We start from the raw sequence: 26,460 nt of genomic DNA, 5'->3' as shown, positions 1-26,460 counted from the left end.
AAGCAATGCTGTACTTCGTACTTGAACAGTAACACTCATCTGAGAAACAAAATAACCCCCCAGTTGGCCACACCACATAGTTTTGCTAGAACTGCATTCCCTCAGCAAGCCTTATGAGCACCAGCAGGCCGGGCAGGGCCAGGCCCTTTCCAGCTCACCGGCCCCCTCACCTCCCCATGTCTGATACAGACAGGCCTACAAAACCAGGCACTGATTAATTTTCTTTGAAAAAAAAAAGATCCACTGCATCTCTCAGTTTCTGAAAAAGAGACCCTTTCGTGACCTGAGCTAAAATATCCATGAACCAAACCCTAGAAATCCAGCAATATGATGACCTTGCATATTTACACCAACTGACAGGCTTGGAGCCACCAAAGTTACTCTGGTGCACAAAAAAAACCAGCTATTCTTCTGTTACAATAGGCCCTTTTCCAGATCAGGGCCAGGGTGTTGTGGCGAGGTGGTCCCTGGGAGAGAGCAGGTCCTGAAGGGAGCACAGGTCCCTGGGTAATTCTGTCAGCCACACTCTTGCTCCTGTACTACATCAACAGCATTTTGAACTGAAATTTGCCATTATACCCAAATTAGTCCCTTACAGAATTAAGTCTTCCTTTCAGGAAGGGACAGTCTTAATTCTCTTCCACAGCACTCTGTCCCTCCTTTAATTAGGAGGGATGGAATCATTTCCAGACCGTACAGCCCAGCATTGCCACGAACACGCACCTGCACCAGCCTTCCGGCACCGGGAGCAGCGTGAGGCACAAGCTGCTTGCCTGGGGGCCGGCTGCAGCACTGAAAGGCAGCAAGCCTGCCTCTTGCTTCCAGTAAAACTGTCCCCACAGGAGAAACATTCCCATTGCTGTTCACCACCAATCACCACCATCCCCCCCAAAGTCTTGTAAAGACCCCTCTTTTTCGGGGGTTTAACAACCTTCCCCCAGAGCTCAAGGCCCAGCGGGAGGGACAGGGGGGCTCGGCCTGTGGCAGGCAGAACAGGCAGGGAAGGGAGCTCACCACAGCCTGAAGCACATGGGGAGGGGGCTGCCATGTCACAAGCATCAGCCACGGCAGCAGCAGCATTGTTCACACAGTGACAGGAAGGAAAGAACTAGACCGGACCAGTCCAGACTGGAACAAACCCCTCCTCCTATCACCATTATTCACAACCCCCACCTCACCCCCAGCACCGCTGCTTCCCACATTTATCCAGGGAAGAATAGCGGGCAAGTGCAGTATCCTCAAGAGCCAAAAATCCAGCAGCCAGGGTGGAGGCAGAAGTGGGGCACCATTCCCTCCCCCAACCCACTGCCACACAGGAGACCCAGCCATGCGTCTGGCTGGGAGGGTAGGCAGGTCTAACTCACTTTATTTGATGTCACATGGTGTTTTCATTCAGGGTGGGTATATTGAACTGGGACTACACAATCAAATCCTGCACCGCAACCAGAGACTGATGCAGAGGTCTGAAATGCAGCACTTCTCCTGCCTACTAGGACATGTTGGCTGTGCAGAATTTTGCACTGCAGGAGATGCACTTCAGAAAGGCTCAAAAGAAGATTTAAGCTCACTTACTTCCCTCTCCATCACAACCAGGGTCCCTCCCAGCACAGATACACATCTTCTTGGGCTCTGAATGAGCCCAGACTGCCAACTGGAAAAGACCTGCAGTGCTGTCTAGTGAGGAGCCATAACAGCATTCTCCTCTGCCACGCCAGCTGCCCCACATTCCTGCGTTGCACCATCCCCCTTACGCACACGCAAACCCCCTGCTCCCACACTGTACTTCCAGCTCCCCTACAACCAGTAACAGGCACCATTACTATAACCAGTGATGGGCACCTCTGCTGACCTCTCACCAAATAGGGAACGGCAGCGCAGTGAGAACACACACACTCGGGACACCCTGACATCCAGATGCACAAGCTTTGCACATACACACTCAGCCGGCAGCTGAGCAGTGACTGGACCCTCTTCTCCACACTTTCTGAAAGCCACCAGTACAGCAGCAGCTGGCTGGACCACAAGTACTGGTGGAGGCAGCCAAGCCAAGGAGGTTGAGGCTCAACCAAGAGACTTCCAGAAGGACTGGCGGCACCAAACCTGCTACTGCTACGCTAACAGACTGACCAAAGGTAGGGAGAAAACATGCGTACTTGAGACGACCAGCAAATACCACCAGCAAAGGGAGAAGACTGCTAACAGGAGGGAAGGGCTCTACTTCCTATACCCTGCAGGACCCCCCCGGGCCCCTCTGTGTGAAGGCAATTTGCCCCGTCATCCCAGCACTTGTCCCGGTAAGCATCACTTGTGCAATGCTGTCACAGCCTGTGCAGTGCCTCACAGCTCACGCTGCCGCCCTGCTCCTTGGCATGCCCCTGTCCGCTGCGCCACGGGGTGAAGCCTCGTGCAGGCACCCTCAGGCAAGGGGGATGAGGAGCGTGACAGTGGGAGCCCTGATGGATAGCCACGGCTACAGACACACAACATGGCCTCTGAGCAGCAGGCGAGCAGAGACGCTGCGGCCGTGCCACCAGCTCTTCTCCGGCCTCTCTGCCCCCCGCCAGGCAGGCCGGCCGGCCTCAAAGCGGGTCCCACAGCCGCTCCCCCGGGCCTGAGGCGGTTCCTGCGGGCGGCTGCCCCCGAGGGGAAAGGATCCCCAAAGACCTGCACGGCAGCCTGTGATCCCGAGCCCAGGCAGCTGCCACAGGGCGAGAGGACGGCACGCCGGGGCCCCGGGGAGCCCCTCTCCCTGAGGGGGCCAGGCCAGCACGCCCCTCGCCCCCTCCCCAAGAAATCACACTGCGAGAGGTAGCAACGCGCGGCGGGAACAGGTCTCCCGCCGCGGGGCACTGCCCCAGCTGCTGCTGAGGGGGAAGACACCACACAGCCCCCCTCCGCAGGAATCCGCCATGTTAGGGCGGCCGCCGAGACCCCGCTCCCCGCGGAGCCGGCGGCCCCACCGCCCTCCCGCGGCCTGCGGGGATAGGGGAGAAGGGGAACGGCGGCTCCGGCGCAGCCCTTGCCGCGGTCCCCGGCCTCTCCCTCCCGCCTCGCCGCCTCTCACACGCAGGGCTGTCCGCCATGTTAGTGCGGCGGCCGTTGACCCCCTCCACCCGCCGCCACCGCCGTCCTCCGGGGCGCGGGGAGCCCCAGCTGCCGCCCGCCCGCCCCCCGGGCGGCGGCCCCGCATCTCCCGGCGCCTCTCTGTGCGCCGGGGAGAGGGGGAGCCTCAGCTCTGACTCATCCTGCCGCTCTCCATCTGCTGCCGCCGGTGGCAGCCGGTCTCGCCCCACGCCGCCGGACGAACGGAGAAAGGGCAGCGAAAGGAACGGCCCCGGCCCCATCCCCCTCCCCGCCCGGCACCGCCACGGCGGCTGGCGGCGGTGCTGCCTGCCAGGCTCTCCTCCGCCCTTCCCGGGTGCCGCGGCCACCGCTGCCCTTCCCATTCTTGCACTGGGGGGAACAAGGGCCTGTCCCCCCCAGGTCCCGGGGAGGGGAGACCCCCTTCCACTCCCTCCCGCCGCCGGTGTCTAAGAGACGCCCCGGCCCGCTCCGTGGCTCAGGGTGGGCGTCGCCACCTCCCTCCCTCCCGCCGTCGCCCCCGCGGCGGGAGCCCCGGCCCGGCGGGGAGGCCGGAGGAGCCGGGACCCCCAGCACCGGTACTCACGTGAGATAACGGCCCAAAGGATTTGGTAAATCGTCTTCTCTTTTTAGGCGGAATTTTTAAAGAGGGATGTGGGAACCTACAGCAGAAATACAGGCGGCGGCAGCGGCGCCTTCCAGGGCCATAGGCTGCGGGGGCGACCGGCGAGGGAAGCGCAGCGCAGCGCTGGGACGAGAGGGCACAGGCAGAGAGAGACAGAGCCGGAGCGGGCCGGGGGCGCGGGGCTGCGGCAACTGGGGGCGGAGGCGGTAGCGCTGCCACTGGGCTGCGAGTCGAGCGGCGATGCGAGAAGACGAGGCCGCTGCCGGCAACGCTCTTATAGGGTGGGCGGGGAGGGAGGGACCCGGCGTCGCGTCACCGCACTGTGGGGCGGGAGGAGCCGCCGCCGCAAGCCCCCGCCACCTCCCCGCGGCGGGCGGGCATGCGCTGAGCGCCGCCGGCGGGCAGGAGGGCACCGCTACCGCCGCCCTGGGCCCCGCCGCCTAAAATGGAGGCGACACGGCGGGCCCCGCGCTGCTGCTGAGGCCGGGCCGAGCGCAGGTGCGGGCACGGGCGGGGCGGGGCGGGGCGGGGCTGGGCCGGGCCCGGGGGTCGCGAGCCGCCTGGCGAGGCCGGTGTCCCCGGCGGGCCGCCCTCCCTGGCTGGCAGCGCGGGTGCGGCAGGAGGGGCCGGAGCAGTTCCTGACAGAAGGCAGGGCAGGGGCCACGTCGGGCTCAACTAAAGGCGTCCTTCAGCATCCAGGGCGGGGGGTTACCCATTCTTGAGTTCATGTGGCAACTTTAATCTGTGTTTCGGTATTGGCTTCCACAAAAATAAGACCCGTCCTGTGTCACTAGAGCTTTGAGCAGGTGGGAAAAGAAATGGCCGGTCAGAAGCCTCATTCACCGAGTTAACAACAGCCTGGTAACTCACACTGATTTCACTGAGCACTGATAAGCTGTTTGTAAGGCACTCCGGAGGAGAGTGATCACTGGCAGTTTCAGTCTTCCATGAATTCCAGGCCTTCAAGACTCCCATAAGTGAATACATGAACTGAAGCATTTAGCTGACCCATATACTTCACAGAGTTTCACTGAAGCCCTGGGACATCTTCAGCATATCCCAAAGCCTTTACTACTTCCGTAATGCCTGGTGCCTCAGTTAAAGGCCACAAAACCACTCCATGGTGGAGCTGAGGATGAACCCTGATCTGCCAGCCCCAGTCTGCCATGTCAACTTCACCAAACCACACAGGCCTATTATTTTAAAAACTCATTTCAGTAGTCACAATTCTTTCCAGACACTAAAATATGTAGTTACCCAGTTCACCAAGACCCACCAAAAGATATACTTGTTCTGGAAAGTAAATCCAGAGTTCATCTCAGGGCACATTCATTTTATTTTTAAAGAGGTATGTTAGTACAGTTTGGGTATTTTTTTTTCCAAAGTAAAGGTGGGTTTGTTTAGTTTTATAGCAGAGAGAATTTAGAAAGGTGAATAGACACACACCTGTCATCTCTTCAGAAATAAAACGATTCTGAGGTTCCACAGCATGCAGAGATGGAGTTTGTTTACTCCTTTCATCTGTTGTCACCTTCTCTTTTGAGAATAATTTTAAACGAGGAGGAAGTGAACTGACAAATACATGCAGTCTCATTACAGGGTCTCATCTTTCCTGGTAACAGCGCTAGGAGGTTATGGATGAAGTCAGTAAAAGCAGGCACATTGATTAGAAAGTCAGAAGACAGCTCACATACATTTGCAACAAACCCTGCATTGAGGACTGAAACCGGAGTGGTTTACACTGCTGTTTTCTCAGGTATCTTCTGTATCGCACCCTTCATCGGGGATTTACATGTTCGTTTGGGTTCCTATTCCAGAATGCAAGTGCAGGAGGAAGAATCAGTATATATATAAAAAAACCAGCAACCCAAACCAAACCAAGCCAAACCAAACCAAACCAAAAAAAAGCGTAGAGAGATAGGAAGAGAGATTTGGGCAGAGCTTGGACACGGCACAATAAATGTGAATAATTAACAGGCAAAGAAAGAAAGAAGGGTTAGAGGGGAGGACAAAGGTTACAATGATATACGCAGAAGAGCAATCCAGAAAGCTGTATTCTTTGGGAAGGTAGAATTTTTAACACATATTTTTGGAAGGGGTTTAAACTAGGCTAGTTTGGAGGCATTTAGGTGCAGCCAAAGAGTGATCCAGTAGGGAAAAGGCAAAGAATAAGTCAATACTAGTTCTATGTAGAACTATGTATTTTATCTATGTTCTTAGACATCTCTTGATGGTAATATCCGAAGATATCTCAGCGATATATGAGCGACGTAACTGCCACCTCAGTTACTGCCACCTTGTCTACATTCTTCCCAGAGGACTTTTTGGTTTGGTAGGTAGGGGGTGTTTTTGATATTCTTACCAGGAGTAAGAAAACAGAGGGACTCTTAAAGAGGGGAGGACAGTCACGTAGGACAGGAAAAAGAACTTAGTTTGATATACAATTAATTGGGGGCACTGTCAGCTATTTTAAAAACGGATGGAAGGAGGGAGGGTTTCCTGCTCAGATGGAGGAAGCAACACTTGAAAACAGAAACATAAACTTCATCTTCTCAAATCTACTGAAAAAGAAAAAAAGAGTGGCACGCTGTTTGAGAGACTACAAGGCTGAACTGTGTAGTCACTATATACAAAATGAGAAAAAATTGATGGATGAATACTTTATATAGTGTTTCCACTACCACTGGTGATATTAATGCAGCACTGGAAAACTGATGCCACAGCTCAATGTATATATATTTTTAGTATAGTACTACACAAAACAGCAGCCCTGTTTTGTCTGGAGAGGCAAAATGTAAAAAAGCTAACATAAAATTTACTTCTGCCTCATTAACATTTCTCTACACTCAGTTTTAATACATGGATTCCTAACCTTGTATGGCTCCATATGCACAATGTATTTCATAGCTTACTGGAGTAACAATTCACGTTTTGTTCTCCAAAGATAAAAAGGCAGCAGAGCACAAAATACATGTCCAGCCCTGAGTTCCCCTTGCTTCCAACTGTGAGGGACTTCTACCACATTCTCCTTTTTTTTTGCCTCCACACATTTTCTTTTCAGCATGGTTCACAGTTGCACGTAGACAAACTCAGGTGTTATCCCTTTGACGCAGATAAACCGGAGCAGGAAGGACACCCTTCCCCACCTCGTCTTGTGGAGTGCAAAAAATACTCACTGCTGTGAGGCAACCCAGCGGTCAGGAGCTTCAAATTAGTTTGGACAGATGTCTGAAAGCTGCATAGCCTGATGACGTTCCCCTCTAATCCCAAGGATTTCCTTCTCTTTATGCCTTCCTACAGGCTACATCTTCTCTCCTCCGCTTCTCCCATTTCCTCTCCCTCTCTGATGCACCCTCTATCACCAGGCGTCAGCAGTGGGGTTGGATTCCACTCCTGCAGGTGAGAGAATGAGATTATTTCCTCCTCCATCTCCTCTTCCTCTTCCCTCACTGCTGCCAACTCCTGCAGCAGTCAGTGTTTTTTCTTAAAGCCTCAGGTGCAGGAATTATGTGATTACACAGGAATTACATCTTCCATGACGAATAAAATGTCCTTAGCTACTGAAAACTCGGTGCAACAGGAGACACATACAAATAATGATCAAGCTTTGGATGTAGGGAAAAGGTTGCTTCGATTTCTGAATGCTTGAACTTGACAATATGGTCCCTGTCCTGGCTCCTCTTACACGCAGGGCCACTCGGTGCCAGGTATAGTGAACAATCTCTAGCCTTCCAGACAGAGCACCCAGCCATTGCAGTGGGAGGAAAGAATCAGACCAAATTGCATTTTTGTCTGAGCTGCTCGGGGCAGGAATGCCTGTGCACAGGGCAGAGGCACGAGAAAAGGAAAATGAAGGCTGTGACAGCTCTGGATCCCTCGTGCCCACAAAGCTGTAAAAATACTAGTGTTCAAATAGTCTCTCTTTAATAAAATGACCTGTTTAAATAGGACCTTGTGGACGTAATATCGATTGATATTATGATCTTCAGACCTTTTCCATGGCTGCATACTTTGGAGCTGTCACTGTCCAGTTGACAGAAATACTGATAACCATCTGGAGGAATGATTCATAATTATTAAAAGCCCAGAGGTGGTGGGAGGAAAGACATCTCTGCCTTAACTCACACGGAGCAGTCACCTCTCGCCTATATTTATGGAATTGTTTGCTGGATCAAAACAACTGGGGCAGAAATAAGGTCCCAGCTTCCTAGTATGGATTAGTTTGACTTCAGAAGAAGAGTAAGTTTAAGTATAATTTATAAACAGAATAGTAGCATAGTTACAGAATAGATCTTATGCTAAGTTGTTTACACAAATGAAAGGTTAAAAAAGGTGTATATACCAGCATTATTTTGACTGACTTAACTTCTATAGGCACCCATGGGGTGATGTCACACATGGAAAATTAATGGAAGCAGCAGCTCAAAGCAGTATATAAAGATATCACAAGTAAGTAAAATTAAGTTAGTGTTGTTTTACAAAATCAAAGGAAGAAGGAAAGAGCAAGAGAAAATTCAATCCTGTTTTAGGGGTATCCAGCAATATATCACAAGCCAAATTTTGCTTTTTACAGCTACAGTCTCCTCTCAGTCCAATGCTAGAATGTTTTCACCTCCAAAAAATGTAGACTGGATGGACAGAGACTAAAAGAAAATGACCGTGAACTAAATATCTGAGCTATTAAATAAGTACTATTGAAGAGAATATTCAAATATGAGCATTACTTGAGAGTCTAGCGACCTGCATGCCTATGCCACATTAACTAGCAAAGAAGACTTAAAAGCTTTAAGTATCTGCAACAGGGTATGGACTTCTTGCTGTTAGGAAATGTGCCTGAGTCCAGCCCAGGTTAGAAATTACTTGGGCTCGTTACGTGGCAGATACTGAGTTGTGTATTAATCACTCAGGTTCCTGGTATCCACTGGATACCAGGGATGGATCATCACTAAAACCTGAAGGATCAGCTGGAGGCCAAGGGTTAGGCTCCCATGGAACTTATCATTTCTCATTACAGATCTCTCTGGATTGGAGAAGAGGCGTGGGGTTTCCCTCTGCAGATAAACAGGAGGCAGTGGCTTCCAGAAGAGTGAACTAGTCGACAGCGGTAAGGCTATATCAACTTAAAAATGCAACAGTCCAAACACTAAACTGGGATGAAGTAGACTGTGTACCATGCAAGGAGGTTAAATATGCATATCGTGCTGTTACTGGTGATTACTGAAGGGGGAGATTCTTTTTTTATTAGCTCTTTCGGAATGAGTACTGTCTTTGTTGTTGTTTGTTGCATTTGCAAGGAGTTTTTGTTCCCAGGTGTTTATTCTCAGCCTTGTAGTTCCTGTGTAAGTAGTCTACCCCAAATGTGTCCTAGCTCTATGCATTAGATAGAGATTAAGAGTGTTTTCAGGCTTCTTGGCTTGCTAGTTGTTCCTGTCAGTCACCTTCAAGCTTTCTGCACACACACATTCTTCTCGTGATTTCTAGACACAGTGTACCCCGGCAGCCCCCAGTTTTGCTGGGCTTCTCCTGGCTGGTAGGGTATTTTGTCAAGAGTGAAAACTCACAGTCTTCAAGAGGAAGACTTCCAGCTAACCCCAGGAGAAGCACTTTCCACTTGTCAATGTCTTTCATCACCTCTGAGAGGTGGTGGTGATCCCCTCCTTGTCATCCACAAGCAGCGAGAAGGAAAGTGGTCTCTTGAGGTTGTACTCCAGCACCATCTGAGATGCCTCCAAATGTGCGCTTGCATTTTCTGTTTCATTGCCAATGTCGTCTCACACATTTTGGGGATGAGAGAACCACAAGTCAAGGCAGAGGCCTTTCCCACCAGGGTGAAAGGGGCAGGACTCTTAGACGGACAAAACCCTAGCAAACTCTTTCACTGCTTTCAAAGCAAGTGACAACACATTTGAAAAAAAATATTTGACCCATTTAAGATAAATCCTGTTTGCTTGCATGAATAGAGTTGCTAATGTTAGCAGGAGGACGATGAGCAGAATGTGGCACTACTCGCTTCCCTCAGCATTTGAATTTTCTGTAACAACACATGCATTTTTCACTTAGAAGCTGACAGACCTTTTAAAAAATAACTTCCCCCCCCACCGCCCCATAAAAACCAGAAAACCCATAGATCGTAGGCTGGAAGTACGGACCAGCATGGAATAAGTACCCCTATAACACAGTTAGGAGCATACAGAAGGATCTGCGTGATCCATGTCACATACATACAGGAATAAACAGGCTCTGGAGTTGTGCATCTGGTTGCTTGTCAGACCACTGCAGTAGTGATGCTGTTGGTACTCAGGGCCTTCAAACAGGTGGCCTGTCAACATGCTTTTGAGCCCCTAATGGTATGCAACGAAGTTTGATCTTCTTCTCTAGGAAACTGTGTTCATGTACCTGCTGCTCTTTTCTCTCTTGAGGCTGGCCCTTAACTCTAAGATTTGTAGCTTGCATTTTCTTTTTCCAGGCTCAGCTTTTCTGTAGTCTTCAAAAATGGGGAAGGAAATCCCTTTTTAATTTTGTTGCCATTAAGTCCTTGTTTGGGACTTTAACCACCGTTGGCTCAAGAATGTGAAGCAATGTCCTGGGTCAGACATAACATTGTGGAAGTGAAACAATAGCTACAGATATCATCTGCTCAGGATACTGTGTCAGTTCTGTCCCCTGGCTTTGCTATTGCCAGTGAAATACACAGAACCAATAGGAAAGTTAGCAAAGCAAAGCAACCAGGCCTGGGTTATTTTTATTACACTCCGTTTCCTCACAGATGGCAAAAATAGTCAGTACTCTCCAAATCTGCCCACCTCAAAATGCAAGTGAAAGCTGAACATGAAGGGAGCATCAGGCAGGGCTGGGGCAGTGTCTTCTGGTTAGTGCCCCATCCTCTTTGTCATGCCCCATTTTCAGCAGCAAGAATGTTCGACCCAGTGTGCACACTCAAACCAGAAGACATAGCCAGAAGATCTGAATTATTTTTAACATCTCCAAAACCCCCAGGCAAGACCCAAAGAAGACATCGTGCAGGGCAGTGGGGTCATGCACAACCAGTTAGCACCTGGGAGCAGCAGGGGCTGCAGCTGGGGCCCTGCCAGGTCGCTGTGGAGGACTGAGATGGTGAGAGCTGCTGAGCTGAGCCCAGCCTTCAGCCCTGGGCACCCCTCAGGGGTCCCCGGCCCTCTCCCAGCCATGGTGTCCTGCCGGGGCTGTGCCTCTGCTGCTTACCTCTCTGCAGAGAGATCCCAGGCCAGGGGACAGCAAAGTGCCCAGCCCCTTCAAGCTCAACCATTGCAAGGAGGAGAGAGTTGGTCTCATTCGAGAAGCTACTACTGGTACCAGTAAGCATGCTGCGGTGGCTGGTCTCTGTCTACTTACCCTGCATTGCTCATGAACAACATGACTGAAACTAGTCTTTGGCCATTAACTTTGCCTGGCGCTCCAAGACTGCGATTTGGGGTTTTTTTGCTAAAGACAGTTTTCCAAAGGGGCAGATAACTGCTGTTCATTCTTGAAATTTAAAAAAAAAAAAAAATCTTTCTTGTTATTTATAATTTTCTTGCATAATTTAGAATTTGCTTCCCCTCTTCTCCACTGCCTGGAAGGGTGGGACAAAGACCCAGCACGTCACCTGGGAGGCTGCTGCAGTCCTGTGGCTGAGCTGGACACCCACATCAGCTCAGGTGCTGCTGGAGCTGGAGGGAGAGGTGGCTGCCCAAGTGTCATGCATCGCAGGAAACAAATGCCTAAAGCAGCACGTACTTCAGGTTACTGCCTCCCAGATGGTCCTTTACTCAGGACATCCCAATGTTTTTCTAGTTATGGAGTAGGGCTTTGTGCTTAGGTTTACTCTGAGAAGCCAAAGAAATGTTTACCATTTAAACCAGAGTTTAAATGAATGATTATAATAACATCTAGGGAGTGTGTTTCTGAGATTTTACCACATGTAAACACAATCATAAGCCTAATCAATGTCAATGAGTTCCACTTAATTCTCAGACAAAGTTTGCTTTTAAATACCACACCAGATTTGACACGGCCAATGATAAATGGAATGCAATTAGTTCTACTATTTGCTTTGATGATATGCTAAATTATTTCTTACAACAGCCCATTTATTATCCAAAGTTAATGGTTATACTCTTGCATTTAACAAGTCTAATATATCGTAAACCATGGCAAACTGATAAGTTTCAAATTGAGATATTAAAGTCTAGAAAAAAAAGTCATCCCGTGAATGAGTTTCATCTAATAAATCCTTGTCAATGCCCAAGTCATCATTTTCACAAAGAAATCTTAAACTGTAAGAACTTTGTATGTATTTCTCATCATTACATAAATAAAAAATCTTAATTATCCTGCCTCTTAGTCATTTACAGTCACTTAATGAATATATATATAATGAATCTTAAGGAAAATGTCTGTATTTAAATGTTCTTATGGCATTTTCAACATAATGCCATTTATTACTTTTAAGATAATTATTACTTTTTTTTCCCCTGAAATTTATCATGAGCTTATAATGGTAATTGCAAATTAATGAAGAGAGTGTAGTCCCTGAGAATACAAATATTTGATCTTATGAATTGTTAGCCCTTACACCACAACATTGTTTGCCATGGAGCTTACTCAACTGCGCTGCACTCTGCATTTCCATTATCACCCCTTTCCTTCAGTATATGCCTTCTTCATGTGGATCTAATCCAGCTGAGAAATGTAAATGCCTTACAAAATAAAAATCTGAGAACAGGTAGCAGCAGAGCACCTGATCCCAGAAATCATATTTTGACTGAAAACATAAGTGCCTGGACTTAAGGAAAAATGACTTGCCCAAATTTTACCATTTCTGCAAGGTATTAAAGCTACCTTGTGAATGTCAGGCTTTGATATTTTGGTGCGTGTTGAAATTCCATGGTGTCAAAAGCAGGGCACACATAAAATACCAGAGCTCCAAGACTGTGGAAAGTCTTCCTGTAGAGTTAACTGCTACAGTGGAGAGAGTATTGAGTTTTTTAATGTGCCACACTCCACTGAAAGCCTCAAGTCTTTTAAAAAAAGGAGCAACACAAAATTACCGCAGGGACTTTAAAATTCAACTGTAAGATTTATAAAAAAAATAATTACTTCATATTTTTAACCCATATTCAAGTTTCCTCCTATCATCAAAGGACAAGTCTGTCCCACCTTGATTTGTTTTATTCCAAGTTTCAAAATAATGCAGGCACAGCAAATTCTGGTTGTTATTTAGAGAAAATTCTTTCCTTTCATAACAGGAGGGGTTACGGAAGGGGGCATTAAGTTTCCCTTTTTGTGGTTACCTTACTAATAACAAGCCAGGCCCTGGGCCACCTACAATGGGGTGTGCTCTACTGCAATTCCACCCCCCTCACCTCCCCCCTCTCAAACTCCCCCTTCCTCTCGCAGTCCTTTCTCCCCTCCCTCTTCCACCCATGCCTGGCTGCAGCCCCAGCACGCATATCTCTCGTCTTACACTCTTCTGGAATTCCCCTAATGTTTCTTCTTCCTTCTATTTATCTAATTCCTCAGGGATCTTTTCTCATCCTAGTACCTTTCCCCATTTTCTGAGATCCATGTTTTCTTGCTCCTTGTTTTGCGGGGGACTCCTTCTCAACAGTTTAATCCCTCTGAAGATGATAGAAAGAGGTGATCACAAGGGGTAAAGACAAACTCAGAAAATGTACCAGTGTTTCATGATGAACACTTGAAACACCTCAAATACCTTATTGTTCTCAGTAAAATCTTAAAAATTAGCAACAATGGATTGTCCTTTTTGCCAAGGACTGCGTAGAAATGGATTTTTCCTAAGGAGACAAAGAAATGGACTAGACATTCCAATCATCCTTCTTATTGTGTTCCAACCCAAACCATTCTATGATTCTGCTGTCCATATAATGTGCTCATAAATCTGTTCATCTTGAATAAAAACGGCAGCTGCAACAGGAAGATGTGACATGGGTAATGCCACTTGCAGGACCACAGCTAAGACACTGCTGTATTTGGTACCCTTTACTCTAAAGCTCTGTCTCGTTATTGTCTCTGTAAGCTGTCTGGTTTCTAAATTCTGGTCAGAAGAATATTCCCGTCATCCAGATGACATCCTGTGTCCTGCCAGCATTTTGGCTGAGACAACATTTCCTTGGGGTTCTCTGTCTAGATAAAAGAGCCCTGAACACACTCCGCATGACTTGGCTAGGGCTTCCTCAAACAGCAACTCCGCTTCTCTGCCGCAAAACTCCATAGTACGTGTTCATCACCCTTGCGTTCATCACAGCAAGATTCATAAAGATTTTTGATGTATGATACATGACTTCTAAGCTTTCCAACCGAAATACCAGAAAGTGGCGGACAGCTGCTTCTTTTCCAGTTTGAGGGAAGGCTACAGATACCAATAGTAGCAGTCTATCATTGCAGCAAAGGCAGTCCATCATACTCACTATGCCTTCCCCTCGGCTCCGGTCAGATACAGCTCTCTGATTTTAGCACTCTAAAGTCTCTGCATTTCTCCAGGGCAGCACCTGTCTTCTTCTAGGGAGTCATGTTCAAAGTCCCACCTGCAGCAGGTCTGGTCTTCATCTTTTTCTTCCAAGTAAAAAGGATTTCTTTAGCAGATAGAGTCCTCTTCTTTTGGTGGGAGGGCACTGGATAAAACTCACATTCTGCTCGTCATTTTTTTTCTGCAGCAGAGTGGCTGATTGCACCGAGATGAGGCATCAGCAGGAGATCAGCGATCATCTGCTCTGTTTAACCAGACAGCAAGGGCTTGCACCAGCCGCAGCACTGCCTCCTCCCTGGCTAGCCCTTGGCAGGCTATCATGGGCAAGGGGTGTTAGGGGATATGGGGAGAACCTGTGGCTGTGGAGAAGGAGGGAGACAGGGATGTGATAGCGTGAGCTAGGATTTCCGCAGTACGAAAAATAAGGCGCAAATCATGGGAAGCAGACATGGTTACTGCTGATGTCCATGCAGCAAATTGTCTCTTCCTACCACAACCTCGATGAACTTCTATAGGACAGTGACACCACAAAGCTATGGGGCCCACATAACGTTTCTGTTCTCCAGAGTCCCATATGGGAGATTTAAATCACACGTTCACATGGCATCCTTAATGACCCAATGAGTGAAGTATAAAATAAAGGTAATAATAAAGTGCTGCTGTGAAACCCCTTGGGGCATTGATGAGAAAGCACGCAGCTCTGCTTCCTGCAAGATGGGTGCTGATTTCTTCCGATTGCGGTAGCATGCTGTCACTGCGGCTGCTTGCTTTGGCGTGAGATGCCAGCTGCACGATACCATTAGCATTCCTCATCAGCCACGTCTTATGTCTCTCTCTGTGCACAATGTTGGAAACCCAGGTCATTCTCTTGGCTCATCCTCCTCTGATAACTCCTCTTTTCTTCCACTGCCGGGAAGTTGGGGACGGTGTAATTAGTTTTCACTAATGTTCAGCTCTACGTGCAACTGCTTTTGGCTCGAGCCAAAAGTGAAGTTTTCACATAGTTTCATGCCCTAATAGGAAGGAAACTTGAGACAAATTTGTGAGGTACCCATTTTCCTTGTGTTATAATGATTCAGCTGATATTTTTCAAAAGACCACAAAGAATACTAATGACATGTTAAGCTTCCAGCACTCACAGAACAGAGAATAAATGAGCGAGATTCCAATGAAAATATGAAGTCATATACCTACCCATGCCAGATAACAACGGGTACTGCAAGGCTGTCATAATGAGCAACCCGAAATCATGCCCTTAAGAAAAACTGCCCGAAGATGTATTTAACTGCTTGAGGTTTGCAGGCAGATCAGAATCATGATATTCCAACAAAGCTGCAGGGGAAAATGAAAAGGAAAAAGTCAACCCAAACCCCAGACCAGAAGTTCAAATTTTCGTAATGACAGTGGAAATGATGGCTTTTAAACCTGCGAGGAATAAATTTTGAGAGGATTGTATGGAGCACGGTACAGAGAGACAAAGCAACAAAGTTTACTAAAGGTCAAGTGATTTTGTGCTGTGGGTAAATACATTAAAAAAAATGCCCATGAAGAATTCTCTGGATGGTACAGTGGAGCTTGTATATTGGCAGGCTAACCGTATCAGTAATTAAAGCTGCATTAATGTGCTTGAGTGATGCTCTGAAAGTGTCACTGTAATGGCAGTCACACCATTGACTGAAGCAACTAAGCTGTGAGAGGAGGAGCTATGAGCTACAGAGACTCCTTGCCAAGAATGTGCTTAGGATTTAACACTGAGATGCTGGAGAACTGAGGCTTGGTCCTGGAGGAAGCCCTTGTTTGTAGCATAAAACACAGACATGCAGAAACTGGTTTTGTGTTCTATTTTGAAAGATTATTTGTGAACACCGTAAGAACTGAGGACAGGATTTATGATGCACAGAGTGAGAAGACAGTTCTTCGCTCAGCTGTATTACTGCCCAAAGAGCCAGGCACTTTACTGGGTCATTTGTTTTCCTGACCTTTTTCAGAATATTTTCATCAGCTTTAAAATATATCTTCAGGCAGAGGGAAGTGGCCCCATCATTTTATTTTATTAAAAAGAAGGCCCATGAATTTTGCTTCTCAGTTTGGCTATATCTATGAGGTGAATGCTGTGTATACCCTGTGGGACTGGGTGGAAGACTACAATGCATGGATAACATTCAGGGCAGTGATGCTTTAGATGTACAACTGCGATAAGCCAGAGGCAAATAAAGCTGATTTGCATACAAAATATTCTCTTAATGAAAAGGCAGATGAAGAAAGGCAGATCTTGCTCTTGTTACAGCTACTTTTTTCAGGATCCTAAAGAAGATCATGGGCTCTTTCCACAACATTTTTTGTGAGAAATTAATGCTCTAGAAACCATTCTTCCTATGAAAGATGCCAGTGTGGATGGAACTGTGGAAAGAATTTCTTGTCACCAGCAGGACAAAAGTCCCACACAGAACTGCTTTTTAAGTGTAATATATTACACTGCGTAAACGTTAATGAGCCATGGGTGCTGGAGCCAAACCTTCTGGACCAGATCCAACAACTGCAGGTGTTACCATGGTAGTGCCTCCACCAGTTTGGAAGCAAAGTCTGCTGCTTGAGGAGCTCCATCTTGCTGGCTCATGTTCAGAGCCTGGGGCCTCAACTCAGTCCCACAGACATACTTTTCCTGCACAACTAATTATTATCCTCTCACGCCCTTGCAACACAACTGCACAACCACAGCAAAGGTTTGTGCTGTCCGTGACAGTGCTGTCCACAAAAGGTCTCTTTGCATGGCTTTCACAGAATCACAGAATCAACTAGGTTGGAAGAGACCTCTGGGATCATCAAGTCCAACCTTTGACCTTACACCACTGTGTCAACTAGACCATGGCACTAAGTGCCACATCTAGTCTTCTCTTAAACACCTCCAGGGATGGTGACTCCACCACCTCCCTGGATAGCCCATTCCAATGCCTAATGATCCTTTCTGTGAAGAAATTTTTCCTAATGTTTAACCTGAACCTCCCCTGGTGCAGCTTGAAGCTATGTCCTCTAGTCCTGTTGCTAGTTGCCTGGGAGAAGAGGCCAGCCCCCACCTCACTACAGCCTCCTTTCAGGTAGTTGTAGAGAGTGATAAGGTCTCCCCTCAGCCTCCTTTTCTCCAGGCTAAACAATCCCAATTCCCTCAGCCGCTCCTCATAGGACATACCCTCCAGACCCTTCACCAGCTTTGTTGCCCTCCTCTGGACTTGATTAGGGTCATATTCTCAGAGATCTGTACTGCAACAAGGTCCCCAGGGAAGTGGTCATGGCCCCAAGCCTGTTGGTGGTCAAGAAGTGTTTGGACAATGCTCATAGATACATGGTTTAACTTTTAGGTTGCCCTATGTGGAGTTAGGAGTTGGACTCAATGATCCTGATGGGTTCCTCCCAATTCAGGATATTGTGTGATTCTATTATTCGAGTGTTTTCTACTTTTCCCCCTTCCCAATACGTGACTACAAGAATATTAGTGCAACAGTTTGGTGAAAACTTTAAGATCACTGGGTACAGGAAATAAGAATAGAAGAGGACTTAGGCTTTTTTTTTTTTAGCTTTTAATCATACACAAAATACCAAATGATGTTGCTCATTTGCTGTGCAATAGGAGTATCATCTGTTAGAGAAGGACAAACAAAGAAGCTAATATGCAAACACAAGCTGTCCTCCAGTGTGTGTTAAAATGGCTGGTGGGATTTTTACAGTCTTCCTCCTCTCTCTTGTCCCTTTATTCTGCCTTGGAAGTCTCTGCTCAATTGTAAGTATTAGTAACTGATCAATGGCCTCCTAGATCCTGCGTGCGAACTGTCTGCAGGATGAGCCCCAAAGTGCCAGCAGCAGCAGCTGGCCGAGGGCTGGCAGTGGAAAGAAGTGTCCCTTCATCTGTAAAGAAAATCATAAGGCATGAATAGTGAATCAAACCAGAGCTATTACAATATCCGATGCAATGTTTTTAGAAGGGCATTTATTGTAATATATTGTCAATATGGAAATACCTATCTTTTTTTTTCCCTGGAGACGTGTATTAAAACATATAAACCCATTTGTGGCTGGTTGTATTTTTACATTTACAGAATTTATGCCTAGAGCAGGGCTTTTTACACTGTGATCCTCTTCAGTACAAGATCTAACTAGAGGGTACTTACTCTGAACCTGCAGTGATGAAGGCGGCACCATTTGTTTTATGGGAGGAGGCAACTGCAAGGTTTAGGTTTCTTCCTAACAGCTTGGTAGCTGCACTACAAATAAGACCACCACTTATTTACACAGTAGAATATTTACATGCCCATATTTACACAGTCTAAATATCCCCAAAGAACACAGGCTGCAAGAATCTGGGCCTAAAAGCACCACAGAAGTTCCTTTATCTCTCTTCTTGCAATGCATAAGAAAAGCCCAGTTGTGGTAAAATGCTCTTTGCTGCAAATTACGTTTTAAGCACAATTAACATTCGAGGTAGTAATCTGGAAATGATTCAAAGAAGGATTTCTGTCGTGGGGTTCTTGGAATTAATTCTTTGTGCGTCATTTGTAAGCAGGAAGTCCTCAGTATTGGTCTTGTATATGTACGAAATTGTGATTGCCCCGTTGTTAGCCAAAGCAATGCTTTCATACAATGTAGAGGATTGAGATGATACTCATTATCACATTGGTACTGATTGTGGATACCACTGAAATAGCTTTTATTAAATTAACCACTTCAGGAAACAGATAATATATGATTGCACTTATCAAAATGAATTATTTCTCCATGAGCTATTTGTAACCTGATGGCTTGCAAGAGATGAAGCTGAAAAATAAGAGAGTTATATTTGCAATTAGCACCATACATCTGAAGTATGCTTTGAACTTGTGCTTCTGTTATATCTGGAGTTTCTGTGACAAGGTTAACTGCTCTGTGGCCTTTTGGGCCAAATCCTATTTCAATAATGGTGATGGTAAAATTAATGTATCTGAAGCTTCTGTAAAATTACTCTGCTGAATTTGGGCAGCTAGGATCACCTATGCTTGCTTATGCTTGAGTATGAATTTTTTGGAAAATGTTTCTCTCTCCTCAGAAGCACAAGTATTCCCACTAACTCCATCTCCAAACTTTCTGGGTTGATATTTTTCCCCCAGTGAGTTGCACAAATTACTATAAGCTCCTATGCTTTGTGGACCATGCCTGATGCTGAAAACAAAGTTTTATTACCAAAAATAATTTTCTGAAGATTACTGAAATTATTTTTAAATGCCATCCCAAAATACTTACGTGGCAAATACATAGAATCATAGAATCGTTTTGGTTGGAAAGGACCTTTAAGATCATCAAGTCCAACCATTAACCTAACACTGCAAAGTCCACAACTAAACCACGTCCCTAAGCACCACATCTACACATCTTCTAAGTACCTCCGGGGATGGGGACTCAACCACTTCCCTGGGCAGCCTGTTCCAATGTTTGACAACCCTTTCAGGGAAGAAATTTTTCCTGATATCCAATCTAAACCTCCCCTGACACAACTTGAGGCCATTTCCTCTTGTCCTATCACTTGTTACCTGGGAGAAGAGACCAACACCTGCCTCGCTACAACCTCATTTCAGGTAGTTGTGAACAGCGATAAGATCTCCCATGAGCCTCCTTTTCTCCAGACTAAACACCCCCAGTTCCCTCAACTGCTCCTCATAAGACTTGTGCTCTAGACCAGCTTCATTGCCCTTCTTTGGAATCTCTCCAGCACCTCAAAGTCTTTCTTGCAGTGAGGGGCCCAAAACCGAACACAGTATTCAAGGTGTGGCCTCACCAGTGCCGAGTACAGGGGGATGATCACTTCCCTAGTCCTGCTGGCCACGCTATTTCTGATACTAGCCAGGATGCTGTTGGCCTTCTTGGCCACCTGGGCACACTGATGGCTCATATTCAGCTGGCCATTGATCAACACCCCCAGGTCCTTTTCCATCAGGCAGCTTTCCAGCCACTCTTCCCCAAGTCTGTAGCAGTGCATGGGGCTGTTGCACCCCAAGTGCAGGACCTGACACTTGGCCTTGTTGAACCTCATACAATTGGCCTTGGCCCATCGATCCAGCCTGTCCAAATACCTCTGCAGAGCCTTCCTACTCTCAAGCAGATCAACACTGCTGCCCAACTTGGTGTCAGCTGCGAACTTACTGAGGGTGCACTCGATCCCCTTGTCCAGATCATTGATAAAGATATTGAACAGAACTGGCCCCAACACTGAGCACTGGGGAACACCACTTGTGACCGGCTGCCAACTGGATTTAACTCCATTCGCCACAACTCTTTGGGCCCGGCCATCCAGCCAGTTTTTTACCCAGTGAAGCATATGCCCATCCAAGCCATGAGCAGCCAGTTTCTCCAGAAGAATGCTGTGTGAAACGGTGTCAAAGGACTTACTAAAGTCTAGGTGGACAACCACAGCCTTTCTCTCATCCACGAAGTGGGTCAGCTTATCATAGAAGAAGAGGAGGTTAGTCAAGCATATGACTAGTACAAGCTGTATTTGGAAGCGCAGGACAATTTTTGTATTTGTGTGCTTTTGGAAGAGAAAAGGATTTAGATCAGCACTTGTAACTTCATAGCTGATCCTTTAAGGATGATGTAGTCCTTACAGAGCAACTGACCACAGACTGCTACGCACTTTTCCTCTGAAATTCAGGTCCCTTTAATGTTCCTCAAAGTGTCTTTCATGTTCAGTGATATGGAAATCATGGGTAGGCAGGCACGGAAATGTCACTGATGCTGCTCGTCTTGCAGAAACCTTGTGATGCCTTTGACTAGGGTGTGTTAGAACACAGACGGTTTCAGTCTTTCCTTTTATCTCTCCAACTAAGACACCAGCATGACAGAGCAAACACTTCCAGGGCATCGGAGGACATGATTTATAGAGCAGGACTGGTGCTGTGTAGACTCTTGCAAGCCCCAAATGGCCACTGAGCTGCAGGTCAGCCTCCTCCAGCCTTGTGTGCTGCACTGAAGCTTACTACAGCTTTCCATCTTAACTGGGTTCAAAGAAAGGCCAAACCAAACCCCAAACCAAACAAACAAGCCCTATGTGCCCCTACAAGCTTATCAGCCCAGATGAAGCTTTTCTTTAATTTCTTGTTTGCTTGTTTGCATGAAGAAATCTGCAGTCCCTTAACAGGCTTGGCATTGTGTGTGACCCACTGCATCAACAACTAGGTCAACCGCAGGGTAAAGCACTGTATATGCAAGAGGCTCCCTCGGCTCAGCCAGTGCCTGACGATTATATTTTGGGAATTAGCTAGGTAGAAGAGAATGTCCTCCCAGGCATGTGCTACCCTGAAACTTTAGTCCATTTGCACACGTCATTTGAAACCCCTTCTTGGCCCCAGCTGAAAAGGGTGCTAAATCCACGGCAGCTAAAGCAAGGCTGAAACAGTGGGAGCGTCAGAGGGTTTCTCTTCTCCTTCCCTCTCTGCAGCACTGTAACTACCCAGTAATTAGTCGCCTTTCCAGCAGTCATCACTATACAGGGCTTGTGGTGTGTTCAGAGTACCAGCTTTCCAAAGAGATACAGATAACTTTTGAGTAAGATAAAAGTGAGAGGATAAAGACCTAGGATATTTTTACTAGGACTATTTTTATTTGCCGTATGAACATAATTCCTACCACTGCCTTAGGCAAAGACAAATAAAACAGCAAAGATGACAGCTACCCTTACGTCTAGGCAGGCAGAGCTCTCCATCCTGCCAAAGCGTGGGTTTGCCTGCTCTGTCTCTAGCGGAGCTGCCTCTGTTGTAGTGCCATCAATGTGGAAACACTGCTGCAAGAACATATTTTTGGCCGTCACTCAGAAACTGCTGCCAGCCCTCTGCAGAGCCTGGGAGACCTTTTGTGCTGTGAGCTTGCCTTTAAGGGGAAAGTCCTTTACAGAATATATGATTTCCAGATCGCTCTCATAGCTCAACTGTTTGGACAACCTGTAAATGAAAAAAAACCCCCACAATCAACAAATAAAAGTGACAGCTCTGCAGAGTCCCACCTGGGACATACTATTGCTCTAAAAGCTAAGGAATTACACCCATCTTCGTTCCAAACTCACGCATATGATCAAATTCTCCTTGGACCAAGACACCAGAGAGGTAGAAACTGCACAGCAAATGCAGAGATAACAAACGGAGGGACGCTTTTATCCTACCTTCTCCTTTTTTGATTGCTTAAAACCTAGTCTTCTATATTAACCATAACTTGTAAAATTGCAGCCAAGTAATCTCTCTACAACCCTCTCTGCCCCTCCTTTTGCACTATGCCCAGCCATCCCTACACTCCCGATGACAGCACTTAACCCTATTTCAGGAACTGTAGAGTCAGAGGGGCTTAAAGGAGGCTTTGGAGGAGGTCATCAACAACGTCCCAGAGAGGCTGCCTGCACGGGGAAAGTGGTGGAGGTTGCCAGGGGACGTGGTTGTCCTGCCCAGACGGTATTGCTGTGCGGTTGCATCTTGGCACGTCTGCCCCACTTGTTGAGGTATGGTGGGAAAAGATCTGAGCTATGAGGAGTAAGCTGGGACTTTTGCAACGTGCTCTCTGTGTGCAGTAGAAGTAAGCTGGAACACATTATAAAAAGCCCCCCAAGTTTGGAGCAGGGGTGGCCACACAAGAAGCTTGTGCAAAATAGTATCGCACTTCGAATTCACACTCTCACTTACTTGTCAACAGCTTATTTCCAGGGTGGGTAAGCCTGAAGATGGAAAAGTCTGCTTAAGCACAGAAACATGAGTAACAGAAATGCATCAGATAATGACAGTATATAAAAGGTATAGTACGGATTTCCATTCTCTCTCACAATGCAAGGAAAAATGGACAGCTGAAGAAATTAAGATGTGATGCGTTCAGAAGTGATGTAAAGTTAGGTCGTTTCTCATGATGGATAGTTCAACTGTGGGACTCCCAGCTACTAGATGTTACTGATGGCAAAAGCTCTGTAGGAGTCAGTAAGGGCATGAATCCTAACACAAGTGTTCAGAGTTGCACCAGTTTGAAATTTTGAAAGCAGTCAGGGTTTACCCCAAGCCTCAGCTATTCAAGATTAGGACATTTCTTGCCCCTTCCTCTGCTGACCACTGTCAGGGAAAGGATACAGGGTATGTGAGCCATGTGGCTAATCCAGCAAAACAGCTGCAGTGACATACACATGGATGTCACACTAAAAATGGTGTGACTTTGTAATAGTTACAGCCTTGGTGACAGTGGCATTCCTTTTAAGCAGTTTCTCACCCCCTTGTGTATTTTACTTCTCATATAAACTCATTAATAACTTGAAAGTGAAAATCCAAAAAATGTCAAATCTAGTGAATGTTAACTACCCAGTGACTGGATGGGAGGTGGAGGCTCCCAGGAGTGTTTGTTCACTGCCCTTTAAAAACAGATAAATGTCTTAGATTGTATTAGGTACATTATGGCCTTAGATATATGCTAATTCTCAATCATAATTAGCCCTGCACACTTCCTTTCCACAAAGGGACACTTCTAAGAAATCTATTTAGATATGTACAAAGTCTCTGTAAAAATGGCCTACTCCGAGTATTAAGAAGTCAAATTTAAAAAATAATCACACAAGCAGAAACATCCAGCAGTCTGTGCACATCGCCAACTCGGCAAAGGACATATCAGGGATTAGATCTCACTCCAATACCTCAGTTTCCCTGCAAGCACCAGCTCATATCAGATCACAAAGTCTGGATTAATCCATTGGGCCGGCAGCGTGACATTAAGACCAACGGGATGTGTGAGATACCAAGGCAAAAGCTCTCTCTCTCTGCAAACGTAGCGAGCCAGCCGCAGCATCGCAATGCTTGCTAAGGGGCTGCGAGAGCCTGTGATACTACCTGGGTTTTCTGCCTAATTGCTGCAGTGAAGGGATCTGCATGTTCATTAACGGAAAAAAAATCATGGGATGCATAGAAAAGCTCGAAGGTGGGGATTGTTAGTGGTATCAGAAAGGAGCAAATAGCTCTAAAATGCAATCATAAGGTCTTTTTTTAATTACTTATTTTGAGGTTTTTGGAGTTGACAACGCTGCGGTTTGCGCATTACTATCAGTATTATGGTTCTGAGCGGTGACGCACAGAAACGTGCCCTACTCTTTCTGTCCGGCCAGCCCTTGCTCAGACATGTGTTCTTCACACAGACACAAGATCCACTTCACCACGGAGATGTAAATAATTTACTTTTATCAGAAACAAGCTAACATGGCAAAGCAAGCTGATACGCTGTGTGTACCCTGGACACCGGTCCTGGCTCCCTGGACACCTCCTGATGGTGATGCAGCTCTGAGCAGGGCACTGCAGAGCTGGATCGCCCCAGGGAGGTACGGGTATATCTATGTATATGACCAGCGGTGGCTGGATATGGAGGAAAGGGAAGGTAGGAGAGCAGAGCCATCCTACAGAGCCACTTGATGGTTTTCCTTGGCCCCTTCCCTGCTGTGAACCCCAAATTTCTGCTCTCATTCCTATCACTGGCTCACTGCAAAAAAATACACGTCTCCTCAGGCCCATTGCTGAGGGCCAGATTTCCAGGACTGTTAAGCATTCATATTCCCAAATGAAATTAATGGGAGCTGTGGATGCTCCAAACATCAGGAAGCACGATGCTAATCCCTCCATGCCCTAGGGCACGCCTATAATGGAAAAACTGCCCTACTTTAACTAGATCAATTCTAAAATGTGAAATTTTAATAGTGAGAATTTTGCAACTTAAGCAGTTCAGACAAGGCCTGACGTTCCCTATGTCTACCATGTCTATAAAAAGGATTGTTTCCATTAAACAGGCTTAGTGTGTGAAGCCCCTGGATGAAAGGGACTGAGCTCCAAGCGTTCTTGCTGCGTTTGTTATGATGGCACTTTCCAACTGATCCACGGTGTCTGCAGAGCTGAAAGGCCACAGGGCTTCAATTCCCTCCCTTGGGTTGCAGACCTACAGCCCCGATCCCGAGGCCTCTCACTTCTGATTCATCTCACCCCGCGCTGGCTTTGAGCTGGGAATCACACTGGGGACCCGCAGAGGTCCCTTCCAACCTAAATTATTCAACGTTTCTCTCTGAATATCTGAGTGGGCTTCAGCTTCCGTTTCTCTAAACACTATAGACACAAGGAGTGGAGGTAGGTCCATGCTGAGCACTTTGCTTTGTGAGCTTAAGGATGTCTCACGGCAAGGCTGCCCTATTTCTGCCGGGGGTTTCAACATAGGTCTGGCTGGCCCCCGCAGCGCTGTGCTGCTGCTCGTCCACCACACAACTGCTGCATCTCACACAGGCGTGTGCTATAGGCACATCCAGGCTTTTCCAACACACTCTGTCCTCCTGGCCATAGCATACAGTAGCTCCGATCAAGCTGCAGTATAAATGTAATTCCAGATACGTGTAACTCCTCGAAACCCAGTGATGCAACTAGAGGACCAGATCAGGATAAGATGAACTCTTGCTCCTGGTACCCTGGAAACCTGTGAGCCTCTGGGCCAAACGCTCCCAGGAGCTGTGTTATTTAAGAGGAGAGGTGAAAGAAATTAAAGGGCCATCCCCAAATCAGGGCTACCACAGTACAGCAACCAGAATGGTCCCTCACTCGTAGGAGAGCATTGGCCCTGGAGGGCTCATGGGGGAGAGGAGCAGATCGATGTGCAATGTGTGAGGAAAAGCCTTGAATCTGCAAATAGAATAAAACATACTGAGAAGAAGAAAAGTAGATGGGAGCAAAGAAGTCAAGAGCAACTAACTTGCTCAAAGAAGAAATAAAACACACTAAACACCGTTAAAGAAAGGAAAAAATAGTTACTTTCCTAATAATAGTTTGTTTTATAAACAGTTGCTGCAGTTAGCATAGGGACCTTGTTCTGTTGCAGAGGAAGGGAAGTGATCCATCAAGCCCTTTTGCGAGCAATACGTGCTCTGCATTGTCAGAAGCACTGTCTGCCAAAAAGTCACCTTTTTTTTTAAATGGGAAGAATCAAAGATTTCCATAGAGTTACTGTCCCCCTAAATGACATTCTTCTCCATCATGGCCAAAGAGAGGCCATTTCTTTCCTACTGGCAACTATGCCCTTCCTGGGCACATTTTTACCTGAAACACAGCTAGTAAGACAGCATTTAGACAGTTGTTTTCAAATATAACAATTCTATGTTGAACTGTACCATTTCCATCCTTCTCGAAGCTCTCCTGTGTTCGCTCTCTTCCTCTTCTTCACTGGGAAGCACATCCTTTCAGCCAGC

At 46.9% G+C, this 26,460-nt stretch overlaps 2 protein-coding genes across 6 annotated transcripts in view; one reads left to right on the top strand and one right to left on the bottom strand.

The window, feature by feature from the left end:
* Nucleotides 1-3,944, bottom strand: part of AZIN1 (antizyme inhibitor 1) — a 29,690-nt gene extending 25,746 nt beyond the window's left edge. For both annotated transcript variants that reach the window (XM_068396847.1, XM_068396846.1), the window contains exon 1: nucleotides 3,668-3,944. The gene's annotated coding sequence lies outside the window, so the exon portion shown is untranslated. The remainder of the gene's footprint in view (nucleotides 1-3,667) is intronic.
* Nucleotides 3,945-4,076: 132 nt separating this feature from the next.
* ATP6V1C1 (ATPase H+ transporting V1 subunit C1) overlaps nucleotides 4,077-26,460 on the top strand; it is a 56,740-nt gene continuing 34,356 nt past the window's right edge. The window contains exons 1-4 of one of the 4 annotated variants that reach the window (XM_068395905.1): nucleotides 4,077-4,204; nucleotides 7,007-7,105; nucleotides 8,081-8,155; nucleotides 8,721-8,810. The gene's annotated coding sequence lies outside the window, so the exon portion shown is untranslated. Of the gene's footprint in view, nucleotides 4,205-5,926; nucleotides 6,039-6,819; nucleotides 6,903-7,006; nucleotides 7,106-8,080; nucleotides 8,156-8,720; nucleotides 8,811-26,460 lie in introns of all 4 variants that reach the window. The other 3 variants (XM_068395906.1, XM_068395907.1, XM_068395904.1) reach the window with 3 other exon arrangements.

This window comes from Nyctibius grandis, chromosome 3 (assembly GCF_013368605.1).
Source record: "Nyctibius grandis isolate bNycGra1 chromosome 3, bNycGra1.pri, whole genome shotgun sequence".
Lineage (NCBI taxonomy): Eukaryota > Metazoa > Chordata > Aves > Nyctibiiformes > Nyctibiidae > Nyctibius > Nyctibius grandis.
The sequence above is the reverse complement of the archived record's forward strand: the minus strand, read 5'-3'. Positions and strand labels throughout refer to the sequence as shown.